This window comes from Tiliqua scincoides, chromosome 11, assembly GCF_035046505.1.
Source record: "Tiliqua scincoides isolate rTilSci1 chromosome 11, rTilSci1.hap2, whole genome shotgun sequence".
In the NCBI taxonomy this organism is placed as follows: domain Eukaryota; kingdom Metazoa; phylum Chordata; class Lepidosauria; order Squamata; family Scincidae; genus Tiliqua; species Tiliqua scincoides.
Genome location: NC_089831.1, coordinates 8,973,258 through 8,997,855, shown reverse-complemented (window position 1 = coordinate 8,997,855; position 24,598 = coordinate 8,973,258). Strand labels below are relative to the sequence as shown.

At 47.3% G+C, this 24,598-nt stretch overlaps 6 pseudogenes; all 6 read right to left on the bottom strand.

Moving 5' to 3' along the window:
* Positions 1-539: 539 nt before the first annotated feature.
* LOC136662809 (5S ribosomal RNA) lies at positions 540-661 on the bottom strand (annotated as a pseudogene).
* A 5,741-nt stretch (positions 662-6,402) lies between these two features.
* Positions 6,403-6,525, bottom strand: LOC136662596 (5S ribosomal RNA; annotated as a pseudogene).
* A 29-nt stretch (positions 6,526-6,554) lies between these two features.
* LOC136662848 (5S ribosomal RNA) lies at positions 6,555-6,677 on the bottom strand (annotated as a pseudogene).
* A 181-nt stretch (positions 6,678-6,858) lies between these two features.
* Positions 6,859-6,977, bottom strand: LOC136662765 (5S ribosomal RNA; annotated as a pseudogene).
* A 16,968-nt stretch (positions 6,978-23,945) lies between these two features.
* LOC136662788 (5S ribosomal RNA) lies at positions 23,946-24,068 on the bottom strand (annotated as a pseudogene).
* A 29-nt stretch (positions 24,069-24,097) lies between these two features.
* On the bottom strand, positions 24,098-24,217 carry LOC136662716 (5S ribosomal RNA; annotated as a pseudogene).
* Positions 24,218-24,598: the final 381 nt, after the last annotated feature.

The following is a 24,598-nucleotide window of genomic DNA, read 5'->3' as shown; positions in this document are numbered from 1 at the left end:
GTGGGGCTGTTCTTATGTTCTTAACTACAATTCCCAGGAGGCCTTGCAGGTCTCTTGTTATCTGGTGTGCTCCCTGGGGCATTTGGTGGGCCGCTGTGAGATACAGGAAGCTGGACTAGATGGGCCTATGGCCTGTTCCAGTGGGGCTGTTCTTATGTTCTTATGCATGAGTGATATCCCTGGCACAAGTCTGCATAGATCCATGAAGGCAGATCGAGCCTAGGGAGGGGATTAGGATTCAGTGGGTACTGCTGCTAGCAAACCTGCCCCTTTTCCGGATCTGATCCACCGTCCTCCCCACCCCACTGCTGCCCCTTTCCACCCATCCCCTGCCCATCCCCTCCCCCCTCGCTCTCACCCCCCTCTCACCCCCTATGCAGTCTTATGTGTAGCAGCAATTATGCCCAATCCATTTCTGCATGGATTCGGCCACTTGCCACTTCCAGTAGCAGCCGGGTCACGCTGTCTGGCAGGTCACATTTGCAACTGCCAGGTAACAGATTGGTTGGCAACCTTCAGTTTCGAAAGACCATGGTCTAAGCCTACAGCACCCGGTATTCCCAGGCGGTCTCCCATCTAAGTACTAACCTGGCCTGACCCTGCTTAGCTTCCGAGATCAGACGAGATCGGAGATAGTGTTCAGTACAGAGAGATGGCTGGCAACCTTCAGTTTCGAAAGACTATGGTCTAAGCCTACAGCACCCGGTATTCCCAGGCGGTCTCCCATCCAAGTACTAACCTGGCCTGACCCTGCTTAGCTTCCGAGATCAGAAGAGATTGGGCCAGAACCCACATTCCAGCAACGGAACAGAAGAATAGGGTTGGGCTATAAGTGAAAGTCCAAGGAACTGGCCGATGACTTCCCAATGAACACCCTGGCTCAGAGAAGATTGGAGCTTTGATATCCAACAGAGGGTCACCAGGTAGAACCTGGAGAAGCCTCAAATTGCTTTCAGAATTCCATGGACATAAAGAGCAACATCTCCGGCTTAGTCTTCAGATTATTTTCCATCCTGGGCTCCAGTAGCTGGAAGGAATTTATTTTTTTTTCTTGATCCTACAGGTGGGAGGGTTTGGTGGTTGACAGGATCAGAGAATAGTGGGATGAAACAAAGTGTGGCTGCGTTTTCCTTCATGTTTCTAAGAGGCAAGGGAGTTTTTTTTATTTTTTATTTTTTGCAATGCAACTTAGCAATGTCTCTCCCACATGGAAATCTAAGGTGCTTTCAACTGCAGCACAGTAACAGTGCAATCCTATCCATGTCTACTAGCCGCATCAACTCAGAAATAAGCCCCACTGAGTTAAAATAGGACTTATGATTGAGTGAGAATACTCTAGAATTGCTGACAAAGGTCTCCAATAAGCACCTGAAAACAAGCTGCCATATGCATTTCTCTAACACAGGGGTCTCCAAACCCTGGCCTGGGGGCCAGATGTGGCCTGCGGCAAGCCTCTATCCGGCCCACGGCCAACCTCTTGTCCACTGAAAGCCTCTGGCCCACTCAACTAAACATGACCAGAATTGTGCTCTGATTGTGTCTGGAAGGTATTCTGAGGTCCAGAGACGTTGAATGAATGAGCCCATTCATTCATTTATTCACTCATCTAAGTTCCATCTCTAATTTTTTATTTAATTTTTTTTCCAGCCCTCAACACCATGCCAGACATTTGATGCGGCCCTCTGGCCAAAAAGTTTGGAGACCCCTGCTCTAACACTATGGATTGTGCATGAAAAGTTGCAGACAGGTGTCACTGAAAAAGCCCTCCCTGACAGAACCAAACACCAGTCTGAGCCTGTGATGGGGAAATTGGGGGGGGGGGTTGTGAATTAAAGTGACAGTGCAGGCAGAATTGTCAAGATCTCTCTCTGTTAAGAAGAGTCCTGCTCAATCAGGGCTCATCTAGTCCAGCTTCCTGTATCTCATGGTGGGTCCACCAGATGCCTCAAGGAGAACACAAGACACGGAGAGACCTGCATCCTGGCACCACTCCCATGCAGCTGGCATTCAGAGACAGTCCACTTCTTAAACCAGTCAGTTGCACATACCCATCATGGCTTGTAACCTGTGATGGACTTATCCTCCAGAAATCTGTCCAATTCCCTTTTAAGGGCATCTAGGCCAGATGTCTTTAGCATATCCTGTGGCAGGGAGTTCCACAGACTAATCACATGCTGGGTAAAGAAATTCTTTTGTCTGTTCTAACTCTCCCAACACTCAAGTTTTAGCGGATGTCCCCTGATTCTGGTGTTGTGTGAGAGGGAAAAGAACACCCTCTATCTATCCCCTGCATAATTTTGTATGTCTCAATCATGACCTAAACCCTCAGGCTGTTTCTTTAGTGGGCATTAAAAGCTTTTGATGGCTGGTGGCTACTAGCTGTTGAAACCCCTCTCCCCTCCACTTTGCCATAGAGACTGCAGAAAACAATTTTGGCATTTTGGAATGAAGCCAGCCAAGGAGATAGAAGGTTTTATTTTGCAGCTGACCAGGGACAATGATTTTTGTGTTTGCAGTCCAGCATTATTTCTCTGGATACTTGCCTGTCCCTCCATGCTGAATGTGTACATTTGTAAATAAACAAGTATTCCAAGAAAACCCAAAGTTTTCAGGACTATTTTTACTTGGGGGAGGGGTGGGTGAAAAGCCTGCCCTCCCTAACTCCCACTTAGCAAGCTGTGCAGATTGAATTGGGGGTTTAGCCCGTACCTTATGTCCCTTCAGCTTTTTTTTTTTTTTAGAAGGTTTGGAGAGGCATGATTTGTCTAAAACTGGGGGAAGCAGGGTAGGGCATGTGGGTTTCATTAAGGACCTCCCTTCCTTTCTCATCCATAATTTTAGAACAGATAATGAACTTCCCTCCAGCTAGGGAGCAGGACCTGTAGGTATATCTGGATATTGCTACCGTTATGACCGCCATCAACCAACAGAAGAGAAAGCAGCTCCCTGCCCTAAGGGGGTCACAGTCTAGAAGCATAGGAGACAACAGAGGAAGGGTAGAGGAGTTGTGGCAAGGGAAGAATACCTATTTTCACAGGACCGGTCTTGTGTCTTCCCCTGTGGGCTGGGGATAAGAATAGGCCCTCGGTTTGGCTGTACTTGTCGTAAGAGGCGACTAAACAGCCACTGGGTAGATGGGACTCGTCAGCCTGGGAAGGCAGCTCATCTGAGAGAAGGAAAACTCTGATCCCAAACCTCCACTGCCTTGTGGCTACATCCAGTTATGGAAAAGGCTTCAGGAGTCAACCTCTAGGCAAAATCCGGAGCCGGAGTCCCTGAGGCAGTTCATGGCTGAACACAGTCACTTTCTGGCAACTCCTGCGACGCCGCTGGAACCAACCGTATTGGCTTCTGCCTTTCCATTGGACCATTTCAGCGACGTGGAGAGGGGGGATTTGCTGCATGGGAAACAGTCTATCCTCCATATCTACTTTACTCAGGCTTTGTGCACTGGAGAGGACACTGTTCCAGAACCACCATTCAGAGTGCAATACCATAGTCTTCCGAGTCTGAAGGATGCCAACAAAGGTCTTGTGTCAATTTTGCCTACTTGACAGAATCAGGCCTGTCGCATGAAGGGGCCCTGTGCTGGGTCGTGAATGGATCATCTGCTGTCACAGCTGGTACCTGGCTCACCAGGAGGCTATAGTGGTGAGCGGAGCTTCTCCGCTTGTTGGCCCGCCTGCCCTTTTGGCCCAAAACGGGTCTCCCAGATGCAGTTGGTGGAGACTCATCACATCATCACCACCTACTTCTGAGTGATACCATGTTTTGTGGCAGGCATCATCAGCCAATGGATGTGCCTATCACTGGGTAAGTAAGGGGGGGATCCCACAACAAACTGAGTCGCATCACGCCCAGTAGTCTCAAAGCCAGCCCTGGTATATCATTTGTACGTACTCAGGCTTTTTTGCAGTAGGGTAAACATTGTACCAAAGGCGACACAGAAAAGGTGATGCATATATTGAAATTCCACTGATTTCTCCACTGATCTATATGTGGGTATACATTGGGAAGTTTCTATTCTAACTGAGAGCGGTGATGGCAGCCTCATTGAGGCAAAGCTTTGGTTGAAGCTGCAGGGACATTAAAGGATATACTCTGAGCTGGAGTGCTTTTGATTACCTTGTATAGAAGTAAAAAAGAGAGGATTTTTTTTTTTTTTGGTCTTCCCAATATGTCTGACTTGGTTAATGGCATGAACTATGGAGAAGCTGGCAGGCACACAGGAAACTGGAAATCAGAACCATCTGCTTGGAATTAGTTTGCAAATCAGCAAAGATTGCTGGACGGCACTTGGCAATATATGAGACGCAAATGAGAACAGACAGACGGGCAGCTAGGCCTGTACGAATCCAGAAGCAAAAAGATCCCCAACTGAATTCTGTAAACTTAACACCCCCCCCCCCCCAGAAATCACTAGTCCAGTGATTCCCAAACTGTGGGTTAGGACCCACTGAACATAAGAACAGCTGCGCTGGATCAGGCCATAGGCCCACCTAGCCCAGCTTCCTGTATCTCACAATGACCCACCAAAAGCCCAAGGGAGCACACAAGACAACAAGAGACCTGTATCCTCTGTGGGACTCTTTGCCACAGGAAGTAGTGATGGCATCTTTCCTGGATGCCTTTAAGAGCAGATTAGGCAAATTTCTGGAGGAAAAGTTCATTATGGGTTACAGGTCATAGTAGTTATGTGTAAGCTCTTGGTTTTAGAGGCAGGTTGCGTCTGATTGCCAGATGCAGGGGAGGGCACCAGGATGCAGATTGTGCCTGTTGTCTTGTGTGCTCCCTGGGCCATTTGGTGGGCCACTGTGAGATACAGGAAGCTGGACTAGATGGGCCTTTGGCCTGATCCAGCAGGGCTCTTCTTATGTTCTTATCCTTTGGGGAGAAGGGCGGGATAAAAATAAAGTTAATTGTTATTATTATTATCCTGGTACCCTCCCCCTCCCACTGGTGAGTTGGGGCCTGATTTTTGGTGGGTCTTCAAAGGGTGATGGAAAGATCAGATAACTAATGGCCTCGGGCCCTGAAGCTATTCAAAAAGTCAGATACTGTAGCTGCTAATTACCCTGCAAAGAACTTAGCTCTTGCAGTTTGAAAGTATGCATAAATATAGGGACATAAAGTTTGAGGGGTTGTTTTTTTTTTTGACAGACGGAGGACCAGCAAAGTGCACAATTCCAATGGGTTACGCTTTCTGCAGTCACTCATTCTGATCATGTGCCTTGAGTGTGTTTCAGAGTACATATGTAGTGTCCCCATTCAGCATACACGTTCTGAACCATAGAAATGAACGGGGAAGCCCTTAACCCAGGGCTTTTCAAACTGGGGTGTCACGATGCCCCAGCCTGTGGGCCCTGGCCTGTTTCCATTTAAGGGGCAGGGACAACCTGGAGGCAGGGAGGAGGCACCTCCTCAGGATTGTGCCACTCAGGGGGGCTGCAGGGGCTTGAGTCCACTTACCTGAACCTCCTGCAGCCTCCAGGGAGTGAGGAGAGCCCCACGCGACCTGCAAGGCGCCCCACAGCTTTGAAAGCGAAAGTGGAGCAATCGCACCCTGCCTCCGCTAAAGCGGAAGTGGAGCGCAATCGCTCCATTTTCACTTCTGAAGCTGCGGGGATCCCTGCAGAAGGTCGCACAGGGCTCCTGCACCCCAAGGAGGCTGCAAGAGGCTCAGGTAAGTGGACTCAAACCCTTGCAGCCCCCCTGAGTGGCGTGATCCTGGGGATCACGCCACTCCTTCCCCCCACCCCTGCTGCCTCCCCCGCACCCCGCAAAAACTTAGAGTGGCTCAAACTCTCCCTGAGAGTTTGAAAACCGCTGCCATAACCATTTAGTTATTTGATTTTTCTCTGTAAACCACTTTGTGAACTTTTAGTTGAAAAGCGGTATATAAATACTGTTAATAATTAATAATAATAACCAAAGATGGGAGAAGTTCCATGTACACACTGGAGTCCCTACACCGGCCATTTTCAACCACTGTGCCGTGGCACACTGGTGTGCCTTGAATGGTCCGCAGGTGTGCTGTGGGAGTTTGGGGGAGGGTCATTTATTAGTAGGGCCATTGGGGGATGTGAGTCCCCCATCAGCAGCATGGTGTGCCTTGTCATTTGTTCAAGAACTGATGGTGTGCCTTGACAATTTTAGCACCTTGTCGGTGTGCCATGAGACAAAAAAGGTTGAAAATCACTGCCCTACACCCTCAACAAATCCCTACATCAGAGCGGGATTGGAAGGTTGGCATTCCAATAGAACAGACACTTTCTTCCCTTCCCTCCCCCCCCCCCCACTGGTGCCGATGAAGCTGCTTCCTTGGCTGTTTTGTTCGTGAAAGTCTCAAAAGCAGAAAGGATCAGTGGTTGGCAACGTTCAGTCTCGAAAGACTATGGTATAAGCCTACAGCACCCGGTATTCCCAGGCGGTCTCCCATCCAAGTACTAACCAGGCCTGACCCTGCTTAGCTTCCGAGATCAGACGAGATCGGGAGATAGTGTTCAGTATAGGGAGATGGTTGGCAACCTTCAGTCTCGAAAGACTATGGTATAAGCCTACAGCACCCGGTATTCTCAGGCGGTCTCCCATCCAAGTACTAACCAGGCCTGACCCTGCTTAGCTTCCGAGATCAGACAAGATCGGGAGATAGTGTTCAGTATAGGGAGATGGTTGGCAACCTTCAGTCTCGAAAGACTATGGTCTAAGCCTACAGCACCCGGTATTCCCAGGCAGTCTCCCATCCAAGTACTAACCAGGCCTGACCTTGCTTAGCTTCCAAGATCAGACAAGATTGGGAGATAGTGTTCAGTATAGAGAGATGGTTGGCAACCTTCAGTCTCGAAAGACTATGGTATAAGCCTACAGCACTTGGTATTCCCAGGAGGTCTCCCATCCAAGTACTAACCAGGCCTGACCCTGCTTAGCTTCCGAGATCAGACGAGATCGGACATGTGCAGGGAACGATCAGAGTGGGTTGGAAAAAGAGGGATAGGACTTTTGTACCAAGATCCGCTCCCTTCCAGAGAGATCTTGGAGTGGTGATAGACAGCTGGATGAAAGTGTCGACCCAGTGTGTGGCAGCGGTGAAGAACACCAATGCCACACTCAGACAGGGTGAGCAGGTGTCATCTTTTTCCAAGACATGTCCTCTTTTTAAACCTTGTGTCCTGGAAAAAAACTTAAATGTTCTCCTTTTCCCTGGGAGCAGACAGCGCAGAGCCTTCTTGTAATTAATAAATTGTATGCAATAAATGATATGTAATATAGTTTTTAATTTAACAAAAAGTAATCTAGTGTTTAAATTAAGCACACGAAATCAATCTATGAGTGTTTTTAGCTTTTGTTTTGCCGTGTCCTACATTTTTCTGGGGTGTCCTACATTTTGGGATGCCTGGTCCTCTTTTATGGTTATGACATCTGGTCACCCCGCACTTGGGATCATTAAAAAAGAGACTGAGAATAAAACAACCAATATCATGCTGCTGTACAGAATGATGGTAAGGCCACATCTACAGTGTTGTGTCCAGTTCTGATTGCTACATCTCAAAAAAACAATATAGTGAAATTGGAAAAGGTGTGGAAGAGAGGAACCAAAATGAGGGCTGGGTCACCTCCCTTATGAGGAAAGGCTACACTGTTTGGGGCTTTTCAGTCTAGAGAGAAGGTGCCTGATGGGGGACATGATTGAGATGAATCAAATGATACATGGGATGGATAGTGTGGATAGATGGAAATTATTTTCCTCTCGCACAAACACCAGAACCAGGGGACATTCACTAAAATTGATTGGCAGGAGAGTTAGAAGAGACAGAAGAAAATATTTCTTTGCCTATTTGATAATAAATATGTGGAACTCCTTGCCACAGGATGTGGCACCTGGCCTAGATGCCTTCAAAAGGGGATTGGACAGATTTATGGAAGAAAAGTCCATTGCAGGTTACAAGCCATGGAGACTATATGCAGCCTCCAGTCATCTCTGAATGACAAATGGAAGGCAGATGCAAAAAGATACAGGTATCTTGAATGCTCCCTGAAGCATCTGATGGGCCACTGCGAGAAACAGGAAGCTGGACTAGATGGGCCCTGAACCAACAAGGCTCTTATTTTATTTTTTAATGCATAAAATAAACACAGGCTGCAATCCTATGCACGTTTCCTTGGGAGTAAGTCAGAAGGGATGCAATCAGACTTACTTCTAAGTAGATATGCATAAGATTGTACTGATTCCCTAGGAATTTATATTCGTCTTTACTGCTCTTTAGAGAAATGTTCCATCTCATCTTCTGTTGTCTCCTCTCACTTAGCACCCAATATCTTTCAGTTTGGTTTCAGAAAGAACTACAGTCTTGAAAAGTCACATTAGGGCATTGTTATTGGTTTGTTTGGCAGAAGAGAAAATTGTTATAAAGCTTCTCTCATTAAGCGATGATTCTTCCACCTCCTCTGTGCTAAAACGAGCGCGATCATTTTTTCTATATAACACATGGTGGGAGGGGAGGAAGGGATAATTAATCGAAGGTTCAATAACATTTTTCCCTTGGGTTGTGTGCGAACAGCAGTTGCTGTTTGTCTCCTGAGAAACTCCATGGGAAGCCAACGCGGTCCTGTTCTCTCCCACACATGAGGGGTTCAACCCACAAAGTCAGACTGGAAGAAAGAGGAGGACCACAACAATTAAATGAAAGCATTTCTGCTGATTTTTCTCCATTTAAGGACTGTCTACAATAACATGTTCCAAATTTGCTTTAAACTTTAACTGCTCTCAAACCAAGAAAACTTCTGAGAACTTTAAATTTGGGAAAGAGTTGCAGACTATTGAACACGGAATGCTCAGCTCTCACAATGCAGTGGGGTTTTTTGGTACCACAAGCACTCTCAAGGGGGTCTGATGTTGATAGAGAACTGACCTTGGGCCAGTCACTCTTTTTCAGCCTTGCCTACCTCACAGGGTTGATGTGAGGACAAAAAGAGGGGAGGAACTACGTACACCACCCTGAGCTCCTTGGAGGAAAGGGGGTATAAAAATATGAATGAATGAATGAATGAATGAACGTGCTTTTTCTTACTGCCATTTCTCTCCAAAAATTGATTCTCCTCCCCCACTGCAGTTTGTCCCTGCAGCCACTATTAGCTGCTGCTGATCATCTAACCAAGTCCACCATGAAAACATCCAGAGTGATGAGAAAGCTAATGTTTTGCTGCAGTTGTAGAAAATAACACTGTGAGTTGCCATTGTATCTCTCTGCACCAGAATGTGTTGCTGGGATACATCAAGGGCCGGCCAAAGCTGGGCTGGCGCTTGAAGTACCTGAGTACTGTTGCTTGAAGTACCCCCTTTCTTTAGTGTACACACTCACAGACACACACCATCTCCACCTCCACCTCCTCCTCTTCTGAGCTGGCTGATAGCTGGCTGATTTTTTCTGAGCTGGCTGGATAGGAAAGATCCTGGAAGTGGAACTGCTCCTATCGTCCTCCCTGTCCAACCGGTATAGTGGTGGAGGAGGAAGGAGAACCATCAGGAATAGGATTTTGGGGCCAACTGGCTCCCTTCCTGCTCTGCCGCTATGATTTTTGTCAGTGGAGCAGGAAGATGTTTGGGAGGAAGTTCCCCCACCCAAATATATCCAAGGGACAAGGTAGAATGATTAGGCAGGCAGCAGGCCAGGGGAGGCAGGCCAGGTGGATGTGGGGGACACTCCCCCCCCCCCCCCCGCGTGCAGCTCACCACATCATCTAGCTTTCCACTTGAAGCAGCCACTTCACGGCTCATGGGTGGGTCACCCATAAATATATCACACGAAACTCTTGGAATTCTGGGAACCAGCCCTTAAAAGCCACTCACATCAGTTCCAAGATGGCCAAGGGAGAGACATGGCCACCCAAGTTCAGAGATTCAGGTCCAATTTGTGTTCTAACCTCAAACATAGGCAGACTTCTCTTAATTTAAGCACATAGCTTAGATTGGATTGCAGCTGACCCCAGTTTATGGCTTTGTGGAGAGCATGAGCAAAGCAATGTGGTTTGTCAGCTTGAAACTATGACCAAAGCAGTAGATATCTTTCCAGATTAGCCTTGAACCACAACCGTCAATGTTCTGATGGAACCTGAAGCTATGGTTCAGACCTTGTTGTCAGACAAGGATTACTAGGCCACAGCTCAGGAGCAGACAATGCGTTTCAAATGCTTTCATGTCCTGATCACTGGTGTTAATTAATGGTACTTCCAGTAAGTTCCTGGGTCTTACTGGGGACCAAAATCTGTGTCCGTGAACTGAGAAACTGGTTTTGCAACAGCAAACTAGAGCTCAGTGGTGGAGAACATGCTTGGGATGAAGCAGAATCCCGATTCAAAACCTTTGCAGAGAGTTAGTTTGCTGTGATGATTGGGAGGAGGAAAGCCTTGGTGGAAGAACCTCCATCCCCCAGATATGCTCCTTGCCCGGGGGCAGCCACCAAGTGTGGCACCACCATGAGAACAAAAGCCAGTTGTCTTCAAAAATCTCCCTCCTACTGTTGCAGAAGATCCCCCAGAAGCTATGCTCTAGCAAGTAGCCAATGACCCACAAGGACTAGGGCAAGGCTCTGATTGCACCCCCATCCCCCAGGGGAGACAATTACATGTTTCATGTCGACTTTGACCCTCACTATCTAATGGTGTTCTGCATTTTGTGGTTTTGTAGCACCTAAGCCTTGCTACAAACGTTTGCTCTGCAAGTCACAACCAAGCCCACCAGAGGCATTCCGAGCTTGGGCTTGAACACCAGAGGTGTTCCGTTCAGAAGCGTTCAGAGGCGTTCAGAGCAGTAGTTGTGCCTGGAGGCCACAGCTTGAGGTGTGCCATCCCCACCTGCAGGTGCTGCCCCATGCCCATTTCTTCTCCCCCACCCAAGGCATTCTGAGGGCCGGAGAGGTCACCCATGGCTTCCCTAGCCTTCAGAATGCCTTCTAAGGACCAAAAATGGTCACTTCTGGGTTTTGACCGAAGACACGAAACATGGTGGCCCTCCACGCATTTGAGTTCTAATGACTGGATCCCATTTTGTCATATGTTCATGAATTGAAATAGAAGCATGCTAGAGCCCTGCTAGAGATGCTACTTTCCTGCTAGTTTCTGGTTGAAGAAAGCATTATGCAGCCTTGCTTTGTGTCAGTTTTGTGTTTCTAGATGATTCTGAGAGCATCTGCCACCTGAGGATTTTCTTTAAGGAGGACTGTGTGGGCAACTTGACAGCTCTGCCAAGAAAATTAACTGTAAATAAATCAACCACTTTGCTTATTGATAGACTAAATAAATCCACACATCTTCGCAAATGGGTTTTTGGGCTCTTCAATGCAAAACTGTCAATAGTTGTGAAGGAGTTGAAGAGTGATAAATGGCCCTTCTTCCTTTATGAAATATGATGTTTTCCCGTCCATTATTTTCCCCTAAGGCATCACATGATGTCCATATTAAAACTGCTATATAATCTAAACAGTGTGGAAGTAGTTAAGAAGATGTTTTGCTGCTTTACATAACTCAGGAGTACAAGAGAAAATAAGCACATTAACATTATACTCCTATTCATGACTACACAGAAGTAAAACCCCGTTCAGTTCAATGGGGCTTATGGCCCAATCCTCTCCAGGGTCAGCCCACAGCATGCAGTGATGCCAATGGCGGCCAAGTGGTGGCATGCTAAGGGTAAGAACATAAGAACATAAGAACAGCCCCACTGGATCAGGCCATAGGCCCATCTAGTCCAGCTTCCTGGATCTCACAGCGGCCCACCAAATGCCCCAGGGACCACACCAGATAACAGGAGACCTGCAAGGCTTTCTGGGAATTGTAGTTAAGAACATAAGAACAGCCCCACTGGATCAGGCCTTAGGCCCTTCTAGTCCAGCTTCCTGTATCTCACAGCGGCCCACCAAATGCCCCAGGGACCACACCAGATAACAAGAGACCTGCAAGGCCTCCTGGGAATTGTAGTTAAGAACATAAGAACAGCCCCACTGGATCAGGCCATAGGCCCATCTAGTCCAGCTTCCTGTATCTCACAGCGGCCCACCAAATGCCCCAGGGAGCACACCAGATAACAAGAGACCTCATCCTGGTGCCCTCCCTTGCATCTGGCATTCTGACATAATGGGGTCAGCCAAGGAACAGGCAACCTGGGAGAGATAAGTAAAGTTATTTACCTTTCCATAGATTGCCTAGTCCCCAGTGGATCTCCTTAGACCTACACCACTTCTTTTGCTGGCAAAAGTCTGAAGAGCCTCTGGGGGCAGAGTCAAGCCCAGAAGGGGTTCAAGTGTGTGTGGCTGCTACTGAGATCTACTCACCCCTGTCCCAGCCCAGTTCCTGCTCTGGTCTGCCCCCAGTCTAACCCCAATCTGCTGCCAACACCAACTTATAGGGACAGTGGAAGTTCTGTGAGTTGCTGCTCCCAGGCGTGGCCTCCTGGTCCTTGCGCTGGGCATAGGTCTGTGAAGCACCTTGCCACACAACAACAACAACAACATTATTTATATACTGCTTTTCAACAAAAGTTCACAAAGCGGTTTACAGAGAAAAATCAAATAACTCAATGGCTCCCTGTCCCAAAAGGGCTCACAATCTAAAAAGATGCAAATGAATACCAGCAGACAGCCACTAGAACAGACAGTGCTGGGGTGAGGTGGGCCAGTTACTCTCCCCCTGCTAAAAAGAGGAGCACCCACTTGAAAAAGTGCCTCTTACCCAATTAGCAGGGCTCTTAACACCAGCAGCCCACAGGGTATGATTGCAGTTCATGAGATCCACCATTATATCTCACAGGGAAGATTTGGCCATGAGTCCATAGTAAGTGTGTTTAGGTTTGAACTAGAAGATTGGAGAGTGGGAAGAGCAGATGCGGACACAGCGACTAAGATGATTACAGCGCTGGGGCACCTTCCTTATGAGGAAAGGCTACGGTGTTTGGGCCTCTTCAGCCTAGAAAAGAGGCGCCTGAGGGGGACATGATTGAAACAAACAAAATTATGCAGGGGATGGACAGAGTGGATAGAGAGATGCTCTACACTCTCACATAACACCAGAACCAGGGGACATCCACGAAAATTGAGTGTTGGGAGAGTTAGAACAGACAAAAGAAAATATTTCTTTACTCAGCGTGTGATTGGTCTGTGGAACTCTTTGCCACAGGATGTGGTGATGGCGCCTGGACGCCTTTAAAAGGGAATTGGACAAGTTTCTGGAGGAAAAATCCATTACGGGGTACAAGCCATGATGTGTATGCGCAACCTCCTTATTTTAGAAATGGGTTATGTTAGAATGCCAGATGCAAGGGAGGGCACCAGGATGCAGGTCTCTTGTTATCTGGTGTGCTCCTTGGGGCATTTGGTGGGCCGCTGTGAGATACAGGAAGCTGGACTAGATGGGCCTATGGCCTGATCCAGTGGGGCTGTTCTTATGTTCTTATTGAGTCAGGGAGGTAGCCTTTTGCATGCCACTTGAAACACAGGGAGATCTTGGGCCAGCCCTTGCTCACTCTTTCTTCTTTTACATCACGGCTGTGTTCTTGAGTATTTTAAAAAACAGAACAGAAGAACTGCTTACTTGGAGATGCCCATAGAACTGCGTAGCAAACAGGAAGAAGCAGATTTGGCATCAGCCTAGGATGACTTACTGAGTGATTGAAGCAGTTGTTACAAGAGTTTGCCAAGTTGGATGCCTCCAAAAAGCTGAGATGTCTGGAGGAAGGCCTGGTGATGTCATTCAGTAAGCTTTGTGATGTCAACACTCAGGACCTGGTGATGTCATAAGACTGCAGTTCTTTGAAATAAACAAAAAATAATATCAGGGCAGGATCCAATGATGAATTTCTAGGGGGCAGCTATGACCCTCCCCAAATGGCCTGAAATTAACCCTTGATGCTCTTTTGCTGGAGAAAAAAGAGGCTAGAAAAACAGTATTGATTAAAGCCTGAGCTGCTGGGCGTGTTTGAATTATACCAACAATCTTTGTTTGGACTTACTGTGTGATGATGAAACAGGTACTTGGGGCACAATCCTAACCAGGTCTACTCAGAAGTGAGTCCTATTTTGTTCAATGGGGCTTACTCTCAGGAAAGTGTGGTTAGAAATGCAGCCTTGGTTAATCAGTTGTGAATGGTTCATCCTAGACTCTCTAGGGTGGCCAAAAGCCATTTGGGTTTCTCCCAGCTCCCATGAAACTCAGATTCAAAGGGAAACTGAACATTCCTGCGTGCTCAGTTACGGAATATTCCCAGGCAGTTTTAAAGCTCCTGGTGGAAAACAAAAGCAGGGTTTGGTTCTTGTGTGATGAGCTGAGGTTATTAGAAACTTTGTAGGTCACCACCAGGACTCCATTTGCCAGGCAGCTACCCAAATGGTGCATATTTCCAGTCCAGCCCACTTAAACTCCCATCATAATCAACGATGTTTACATTCATCAGATTGTTTTATTATGCTAAAAATATGTTCCAGAAATGAATATGGATCTCGGTCTTGATCTGACAGTTTCAGAGCTAGTCATCTGTGAGATTGCAGGCATCTCCTGGAAAACTCCCATAACAGTTAAAATCAAGTTTGAGAAAGGGATGACAGTTCCAGGAAGCGAGGAGTGGTTATTTTTATTATAGGGGACACCCCTATAATACACTTCAGGCCTTTCTCATTGTATTATGCGCTTCTCTGAGAGATGATTCTGGCTCCCTTTGAGGTTAAGCATGGAAGGAGGTCAACAGCTGGACACTCCTACAACCACAACAGGTTACATCAGTTCCCCAGAGACGGATTCCTGAATTCTATAGCTCTTTCTTGTCTCTTTCAGCTTCCATTTGCTGGAACTCTGTTCATTTGCTGCGCTCAGAGCAACCATACTTGTCTGTTGTCACTCAGAAATGACTTGAAAATGGCTTCTTTGGTTCCACTGATGACATAAGGCACTGGCTCCCAAACTGTCTGTCGTGCCACCTTAGGGTCACAAGATTAGGGCGCCAGTGAGATTTGGCTCCCACCATCTTGGATTCTGCAAGATTTGTGTGCTGCCATCTTGAACTTCATTGAATTTGGGCATCGCCATCCTGAATCATGTGAGATTTTTCATGATCCAAGATGACAGTGCCTGGCTGAGCCAGAAAGGCTGTGGGGGGAGGGGGTGCCATGATCCTAGTAAGTTGGAAACCACTGAGTAAGGCATTGGTGAGGAGAGGATGAGCTACCTCAGCCCTTCATCTCAGTTGGAGATATATATATTCGCCTCACCTCCACTTTTCCTCTTCATCTCTGGTCCCTGTTGTCCTTTTCCAATCCAGGGACTGGAAAGAGAAGGAGCCACAGGGGTAGAAAGACAGGGTGGCTAGATACAATGAACACTGTACCTATACCTTTAACCATTTTATAGAAGAGGGAATTGGGGCAGGTGCAGCTCAACATGGAAGGGTTGAAAAAACTGAACCTGCCAGAATCCCCTCATCTATACAATGGTTAAAGGTATATGCATTCTGTCCTCCATTGTATGTGGTCACCCTGAAGAAAGAAGATGGTCAGAAATGGGTTCTCCCCCAACCATCTACTGCTCTGGTGAGGGCTTCAGATGGCCTCTTAGTTGGGTCAGTTGCAGGGTAGTCAAGGTGGAAGAGAATCATGTATTTCTCTCCTGCCAATCCCTGTGCATGTTTACTGAGGAGTACATCCAATGGAATGCAAGGTCACTTACACTTGGGTAAATGTACATAGGAACTGTAGCCTTAGGAGAAAGTAGTCAGTAGCTTGCCGTGCTGAAAAGGGGAGCAGAGTGATAGGAACAGCTGTGTTGAATAAGCAAATACCTTCTCACTCCCCTGGATTGAGGTCGTTTGTCATATTGCATAGTGCAATTATAGAGAAAATACTTTTACTTTGCAGGTCTCGTGGGGAAAATTTCCTTGAAATGGGGCAGTAAGAAAACATCTTGTACTGTTAACACAGAAGTTCTTTACATGTCAAAATATGTAGCCTTTGTGCATTTGCTTTCCCTCCTGATATTTTAAGAGTATTCCAATGCTTCTCAGTTGCAAAAGAAAGGATGTTTTGTTTTTCCTCTTTCATGAAATAATAATGCACAATTATTAAAATGTAATCTTCATACAGAGTGTGGCACAGCGAGAGAATGAAAAGGATTGGTCTGGGAAGAATTAGAAAATACAAACAGTTACACAAGAAAACATGTACAAGAATGGGGGGTGGGTGGGAGTGTGAAATGGTTCACTTAAAAAAAAAATCTCATATCTCTATTATGGTTTGCTTTAAGGACCAAAGAGAAAGGTGTGACTTGAATCCCAGTGGCAAAAATCTGCCATAAATAACGGAGATGCTCTGTGTAAGCAAAACCAATTACAGGAAATCAGTGAAAGCAAAAAAGCAAGATTAAACACACACGCAGACAAAGGATTAAACTGGAGTGAAGTCAAAAATTGCCTGCAGCCCTCAGAGTCTGGGATAAATTTTCACCTTGTAGTATTTGTACCGCTGCTTTGAATTTGCTGTATGGTACATCAAGGTGGATCTGAATTTGCACAGTCAGAGGAGTCACTAGGGTTCGTGTGAGAGCCCATTGCATTCCCCCCTCCAGTGACGGACCTCCTCCTGTACCAGACTATACAAAATAAATTACAATATCATACACACAGCCTAAATGTATTGGCATCACTAGGGTTGATGTGACCCCCATTAACTTTATTTATCCACTTATTTATTTAACTATATAACAGTACAGGTTACCCAACAGATCAGTAACCAACAAAAATCAGCAGCCAACTTGATGACACTCACACAATTGAATTGTTGTTGGCAACCTTCAGTCTCGGAAGACTATGGTATCGCGCTCTGGATGGTGGTTCTGGCACAGCGTCTAGTGTGGCTGAAAAGGCCGATTTGAGCTCTCATATGATGCATGGAAATGAGAGCTGACTTGTACAAAGACCTTATTGGTTCCCTGCTGTATCATCATAACACCTCACTGACTCTCAGAACAAACAGTCTCATTGGTCAGTTTTGAGTTATGGAAATAAGGCAGTCGGGTTTTCTTTTTCTAAAATCCCCGCAGAGATTTTTACAATTGAAGAAAGATTCTATCTTTCAAGAACCACAACATTTCAGATGGATCTTTCATGGTCTGTTATCACTTTCTGGCCTCCAGATTCCTCCCACGCAGGCTGACAAGCAACTCCTTCATCTCTCCAAGAGCAGGAGGAATAACTCCGCTGAGCTTGTCAGCTGCTTCAAGGTCTCGCCATTCACGATGCCGGTGGCCTTGAACTGGCAACCTTCGGATGTTATCTTCAGGCAAATGGAGGCTCAACCCTCTAGACCAGACCTCCTGGGATAGTGATATTGGACCAATCACTATCTCTCAATCACTATCTCTCAGTCTCACCTACCTCACAGGGCTGTTGTGAGGACAAAAAGAGGGAAAGAACCATATACACCAGTCTGAGTTCCTTGGAAGAAAGGTGGTGTAAAAATGTGAAAAGTCAATCAAAGAAAATTAAACACACATATGAGTAAAATGTGTGCACAAAGTACATAGGATTGCTGCACTGTACGCATTGGCCAGGACATTCAGAACCTACCACTGACTGCCCACTCACCCCCCAGTGGTGTCGCTAGTGGGGTGCGGGTGACACACACAGGAGGGAGTGACACCACTACTGGCCAACATTTTTTAAGTCTTGGTATATTTGAATAATATCATCACATATTGATTGTATTGGCAACCTTCAGTCTCGAAAGACTATGGTATCGCGCTCTGAAAGGTGGTTCTGGCACAGCGTCTAGTGTGGCTGAAAAGGCCAATCCGGGAGTGACAATCCCTTCCACACCGGGAGCAAGTGCAGTCTGTCCCTGGTCTGTCTCCCTGGCTATGGGCCTTCCTTCTTTGCCTCTTAGCCTCAGACTGTTGGCAAAGTGTCTCTTCAAACTGGGAAAGGCCATGCTGCACAGCCTGCCTCCAAGCGGGCCGCTCAGAAGCCAGGGTTTCCCACTTGTTGAGGTCCATCCCTAAGGCCTTCAGATCCCTCTTGCAGATGTCCTTGTATCGCAGCTGTGGTCTACCTGTAGGGCGCTTTCCTTGCACGAGTTCTCCATAGAGGAGATCCTTTGGGATCCGGCCATCATCCATTCTCACGACATGACCAAGCCAACGCAGACGTCTCTGTTTCAGCAGTGAATACATGCTAGGGATTCCAGCACGTTCCAGGACTGTGTTGTTTGGAACTTTGTCCTGCCAGGTGATGCCGAGGATGCGTCGGAGGCAGCGCATGTGGAAAGCGCTCAGTTTCCTCTCCTCCAGTTTCATCACATATTATTATCTCACATAATACCAGAACCAGGGGATATCCACTAAAATTGAGTGTTGGGCGGGTTAGGACAGACAAAAGCAAATATTTCTTTACTCAGCGTGTGGTCGGTCTGTGGAACTCCTTGCCACAGGATGTGGTGATGGCATCTAGCCTAGACGCCTTTAAAAGGGGATTGGACAAGTTTCTGGAGGAAAAATCCATTATGGGGTACAAGCCATGATGTGTATGCGCAACCTCCTGATTTTAGAAATGGGTTATGTCAGAATGCCAGATGCAAAGGAGGGCACCAGGATGAGGTCTGTTGTTATCTGGTGTGCTCCCTGGGACATTTGGTGGGCCGCTGTGAGATACAGGAAGCTGGACTAGATGGGCCTATGGCCTGATCCAGTGGGGCTGTTCTTATGTTCTTATGTTCTTATGTTATATATCATTCAATGTGTGATTTCGTGCAGAATGCAATGAAACGAACCACGCTGAAATATCTTTATTCTATCAAAAGTTCTATCAAAAAGCAGCCAGGTGGGGTGACGGTGCATCAGGTGGGGAGGAGGCCCCACCCATTGCATGGGAGGAGGTCCAATATGGGGGTGATGCACTGGCCTCCCACCGTGGGTGACGCAAACCCTAGTGACGCCACTGCAGCATCCTGCTCTGCGTCCTAGATTTTAAGAGGAGCAGAGAAAGTGCAGAGAGAGGTGAGCTCTGTCGTGATGCCAGCTCTCTAACTGAATTTAAGGCACAGGCAAATGCAATTCCACACAATCAACAGCACAGAGCACCCTGGGATTGTGGAGGCATCTCGGTGTTCCCTGTTAAACTGAATTTCTAGCAGCCTGCAATGTCTTTGGCTTCTCTTTCCTACCTTCATTTCAGAAGGTGTCATCAAATCCAAGGGAATTTTCCGAAGGTCGGTTTTCTGGAATCAGGTAATGATTCATCCAGTCCCAAACAAATGAATTAAATACCATGCTGGGGGGGGGGGGGGAAAGAATCATGTTTGAAATGCCATCATGCCCTCACACACTCCTAATTCTAAGGACAGGATAATATTATATCAGTGGGAGGAACAGGGGCACAATGGCATTTCAGTTACGTGCATTAAAAGACAAATCTAAACACACACACACACACACACACACACACACACACACACACCAACTGTGCTACTCCCCAAGCTTGTGATTGAATGCATTGCCTGCTTACATAGTGCGATGCCATTGTGCATTTCGAAGATTCAAAACATTTACAGCAGGCCCTCAGTATCCATGGGGAAATCTATTTCAGCCCCCCCCCCATACTGAATTCAACAAAATTTGCATCTGAAGGGCCTCAGAACACCTTCAGATGCAACTGGAAGTCACCAGCAGGAACCAGAAACGCCTTCCAGTTGTATCCAGCAGGCCTTCTGAGACCCAAGGAAGCCACACACTGCCTCCCTGCACCTCAGAACACCTCCTGGTCCACTTCCGGTCAGATCAGAAAGGTCCCCTAAGGTTCTCCATCCACAGGTCAAGCATCAGCAGATACTGAAATCTGTGGATGCTGAGCTGGTAGAGAAGAAAGGCTCACTGTACAAGGTCCTATTGAACTTTGCAGAAACCTTCTCAGGTGTGTCTGTATTTTTATTACTGTACTACAAATCCGCAGACCTGGGCTGAGAATAGAGCGTTGTGTATTGCCTCTCTAACAGGCAAGCTCCGAAGGTGTCAGGATCAGGGCTGGCATCAGACAACCTTGGCCAGTCAGCCATCAAAGGCCCCATGATCAATCCCTCAGGCCCTACTGCTCCGACTACCAAAGTAAGCCTCCCCCAAACACTTGTGGGGCTGTTTGGTGGTGTAGCTGGAGGGGGGCGGAGCACCCAGTCTGGCGGGGAGGGGGGAACGGAGCCCCACCCTTCAGAGCCATTCCTGGCGGGGGGGGGGGACGGAGCCGTACAATCCTAGACTTTCTGAAGCCTCAGCCAAAATGCTGCCCTGCTTATCTGGTCATGCACCAAACTCTGCTCTTCTCACTTCCTGGCTTGGAAGACCAGAGTTCTTCTGGTGCTATAGATGCTGTGGGCCACTACTCCACATTGTTCCTTCTACTCCATCCCCCTCTTTCTTGGAAATTCAAGGAATGGGAGGAAGAAGAAACAGTGGAGGCAAGCAGCAGATGGAGGTTGGTGGCCCCCCCCCCATCTTTGACCTCAGGCAACTGCCTTACTTGGCCTTATGGATGAGCCGGTTGTCCCTAAAATGAACTCCTCAAGGTCCTCCAGAGAGGCAATTAAGTCTCGGGTCCAACGTACCTGCCTGCCGAAGTTATACAGCAAAACTGCTCAGTTCATTCACTTCTGATTTAAAAGTAGCAGGCTTGCACAGCTCTTTCTTGGGGTGTTCCCGATTTTAAATGGTTCTGAAGCAAGATATATAGCCAGCAACTAATGGAAAACCATCTTTCTCGGCAAACTCTGATAAATTGGTCGTGTCGACGACGTTTTCATGTCCCCCTTTAAGTGTCAGGCCGCGTAATGTTGCTGACACAAAGCGGTTCCCAGCAGGGAGAATGAGCTCAGTGCTGAAAACAAACAGGGAATAGATGTTCGGTTCTCCTTGTGGATGAAAAGTGCTATCCGTCATCTATATATATATCCATAGAGGTTATTGGCACAGCTTCTAGAAAAAGAAGCAGGCCAAAGATGCAGCACAGACACTATGGCGAGATGGAAGCTTGGAAGAGATGACGGGACAATCGCTGGATCTCGATATTTGGGGGCAGCAGCGGAACTGCCATTGAACAAAAGGGGCAAATGCCCCAGGCGTGGAGACTTGCGTGCCTCTAGGACTGCACAGAAAACCTCCTGAAGCTTCCAGCAAGGTCAGAAACTGTGCTTTAAGACCGTGGGGAAGGCTCAGATCACTTCCCCAGTTGGTTCTGGGGTTGTGTGAGGCTCTGTTGTGATCCAGGTAAGCGAGGGGGACTGCTTCATGTGGGGGGCGCTATCGTGGACTTTTGCCCCGGGGCTCTATGAGGGCAGGTCCGACTGAGCCACAGACATCAGTCAGACTGAACCTTAGAGTAAAAAAAAATATCATTTCTGGTTTTTATTGTAAAACTGAAAGTGATGTTTTTTAATGTCTTATAATGCATTAGGAGGCCTGGGGAAGCCGGGGAAGCACATGGGGGGAACTGATCTGCAGAGGCCATGGATATAGGCTAACTCCCCATATATACAAGATAAGGCCATCTGTATAAACAAGGACTTTGCCCAAGTAATGTTATCATCCTGAGAGCCAGGATGGTGTAGTAGTTCCGGAGTTGAACTTAGACCTGGAAGATTCAGGTTCAAACCCCACTCAGCCACGAAGCTTCCTGGGTGACCTTGGGCCAGTCACTGTCTCTTTCTCTCTCTCTCTCTCAGCCTAACCTACCTCACAGGGTTGTTGTGAGAACAAAAGCAGGAGAGGAACTATGTACACCACCTTGAGCTGGAGGAAGGGAGGTACAAAAATGTGGCAAATAAATGACGATAAGAAATAAAGTGGATCCAAGAGCACACATCTCTCTTCATTGCAGAGTTGGGACCAAATATTACTCCCTGAACGCACTCCTAGTTGCAAAATGTTGGTGGCTCTTTACCTGTTGATTTCATTTGCTCAGCAATAGTTTGTCCTGCTGTGTCCTCTGAAGCAAGAGCCTTGGTCAACTGCCAATAACAGTGTACTTGTTTTTTGGTATTAAATGCAAGAATGTTTAATCTCACCATGGACCTCGCTGAACTTATTATAAAACAAACATAACCCAAGGACAGAAGCAGCAACATTTGCTGTTTGGTTAGGCATTTATGTGGAAATGGAAGACAAACAAGGCTATGACACTGAATGAATGGCCAGAGCAAACCAGATGACCCTCACTGCCCTGGACCTGACCTCCTTCACCTCAGACACTTAGGAAGTTGCCATATACTGAATCAGACCACTGATCCATCTAGTTTTGGGGCTCTTCAGTCTAGAGGCACCTGAGAGGGGACACGATTGAGATGTCTAGAATGATGCACGGGGTGGACAGAGTGGATAGAGAGATGTTCTTTTCCCTCTTGCACAACACCAGAACCAGGGGACACCCACTAATACGGAGTAGCGGGAGAGTTAAAGCAGGCAAAAGGAAACATTTAGTTATTTACCCAGTAATGTAGTTAATCTGTGGAACTCCTTGCCACAGGATTGGTGATAATGTCTGACCTGGGTGCCATTAAATGGAGACTGGACAGACTGATGGAGGAAAAGTCCATCATAAGTTACGAGCCATGATGGGAATATGCAACCTCCTCCTGGTTTTAGAAGTAGGTTACCTCAGAAGGCCAGATGCCTTGGAGGGCACCAGGATGCAGGTCTTTTGTTGTGTTGTGTGCTTTCTGAGGCATATGCCAGGTTACTGGGAGATACAGGAAGCTGGACTAGATGGGCCTTTGGTCTGATCCAGCATGGCTCTTCTTATGTAGATCAGCAGTTCTCCAGGGTTCAGGCAAGGGATCTCTCCCAGTTCATACCCACCTCAAGATGCTTGAACTTGCCACACGCAAAGCATGCTCCTGTCTCTCCCCAAATATTTACATTCTGTAGTTAGCAACCACATTTCCGCCCTTGCTTTGGTCTTGCCCAGCTAGGGGTGTTTGTGTGTGTGTGTGTGTGTGTGTGTGTGTGTGTGTGTGTGTGTGTGTGTGTGTTTCCTCACTGCAATGGAAATAGTTGCTGCCATTTGGCTGTATCTCGCAAAAATAAAATAAAATAAATCAGGATTATGTCCCCTGGTGAGAACGAGACAAATCTTCCTGGACAGTGTTTAACAGCAGCAATGAATCTAAATTCCTTTTTAATTAGAAGTTTGTAACCCGGCAATAGCTTGTGGTATGTAGTTCAAGTCCCTGAATAACCCGCAGGGCTCCATTTAGGCCACATGTTCTATGCAGGAAAGGAACTGGAGGTCTAGATTTGGTGACCAGAGTATCTTGTTAGGAAAAGGGACAGTTCCTTTCTTAGGGGTGTTTCTGCAATTCTCCCCATCTGATCTTTTCAGATTAAAAAATTCCACATTGCCCAACCTTGTTTGCAGAGTGAAATTGATACGCAAGTCCTAGGAGACAAAGTGGGAGTGATGAGAGGCTCTGGAGAAGATAGTGACTGCCGCAAGTTGCTTGTGCCAGCCAGGTGACGCCCCCTCCCATTTGACATGCCCCCATCCCTTCTGCCCCTTTTCACTAACCCCCATCACTTTCTGCCCACACTGCTGGTGGGTTGGCAACCTTCAGTCTCGAAAGACTATGGTATAAGCCTACAGCGCCCTGTATTCCCAGGCGGTCTCCCATCCAAGTACTAACCAGGCCTGACCCTGCTTAGCTTCCAAGATCAGACAAGATCGGGAGATAGTGTTCAGTATAGGGAGATGGTTGGCAACCTTCAGTCCCGAAAGACTATGGTATAAGCCTACAGCACCCGGTATTCCCAGGCGGTCTCCCATCCAAGTACTAACCAGGCCTGACCCTGCTTAGCTTCCAAGATCAGACAAGATCGGGAGATAGTGTTCAGTATAGGGAGATGGTTGGCAACCTTCAGTCCCGAAAGACTATGGTATAAGCCTACAGCACCCGGTATTCCCAGGCGGTCTCCCATCCAAGTACTAACCAGGCCTGACCCTGCTTAGCTTCCGAGATCAGACAAGATCGGGAGATAGTGTTCAGTATAGGGAGATGGTTGGCAACCTTCAGTCCCGAAAGACTATGGTATAAGCCTACAGCACCCGGTATTCCCAGGCGGTCTCCCATCCAAGTACTAACCAGGCCTGACCCTGCTTAGCTTCCGAGATCAGGCGAGATCGGGCATCTGCAGGGTAACAGTTGCTGCTGACTTTCCAATATTGTCAAGGCTTCTCCTCACTGCCTCTGCTGCACCTCGGATCCTGTGCCTGGGATTAGAGCTTCATTAAGAGCTACATCAAGAGCTTCAGCAAGTAACTAATCTTGGGCTTTTGTGCTCCCTCATAGAGTTTGGTCACTTTTGGCAAAGTCCAAGACTTCAAGCTCTTCCTCATATCCGTAATATATCTTGGACTGAGCCAAAAAGTTCCCAGGCTTCCTTTCTCTTCCAACCTTGTCAGAGTCTGATTCACTTACAAAGAGGGGGGTGTGCGCCTTTAAGATGTGTCATACCACATGGAAGCGTCATACTGCCAGTCAGTGGTGTCACTAGGGTGTGCATCTCCCGGTGTGGGAGGCCAGTGCATCACACG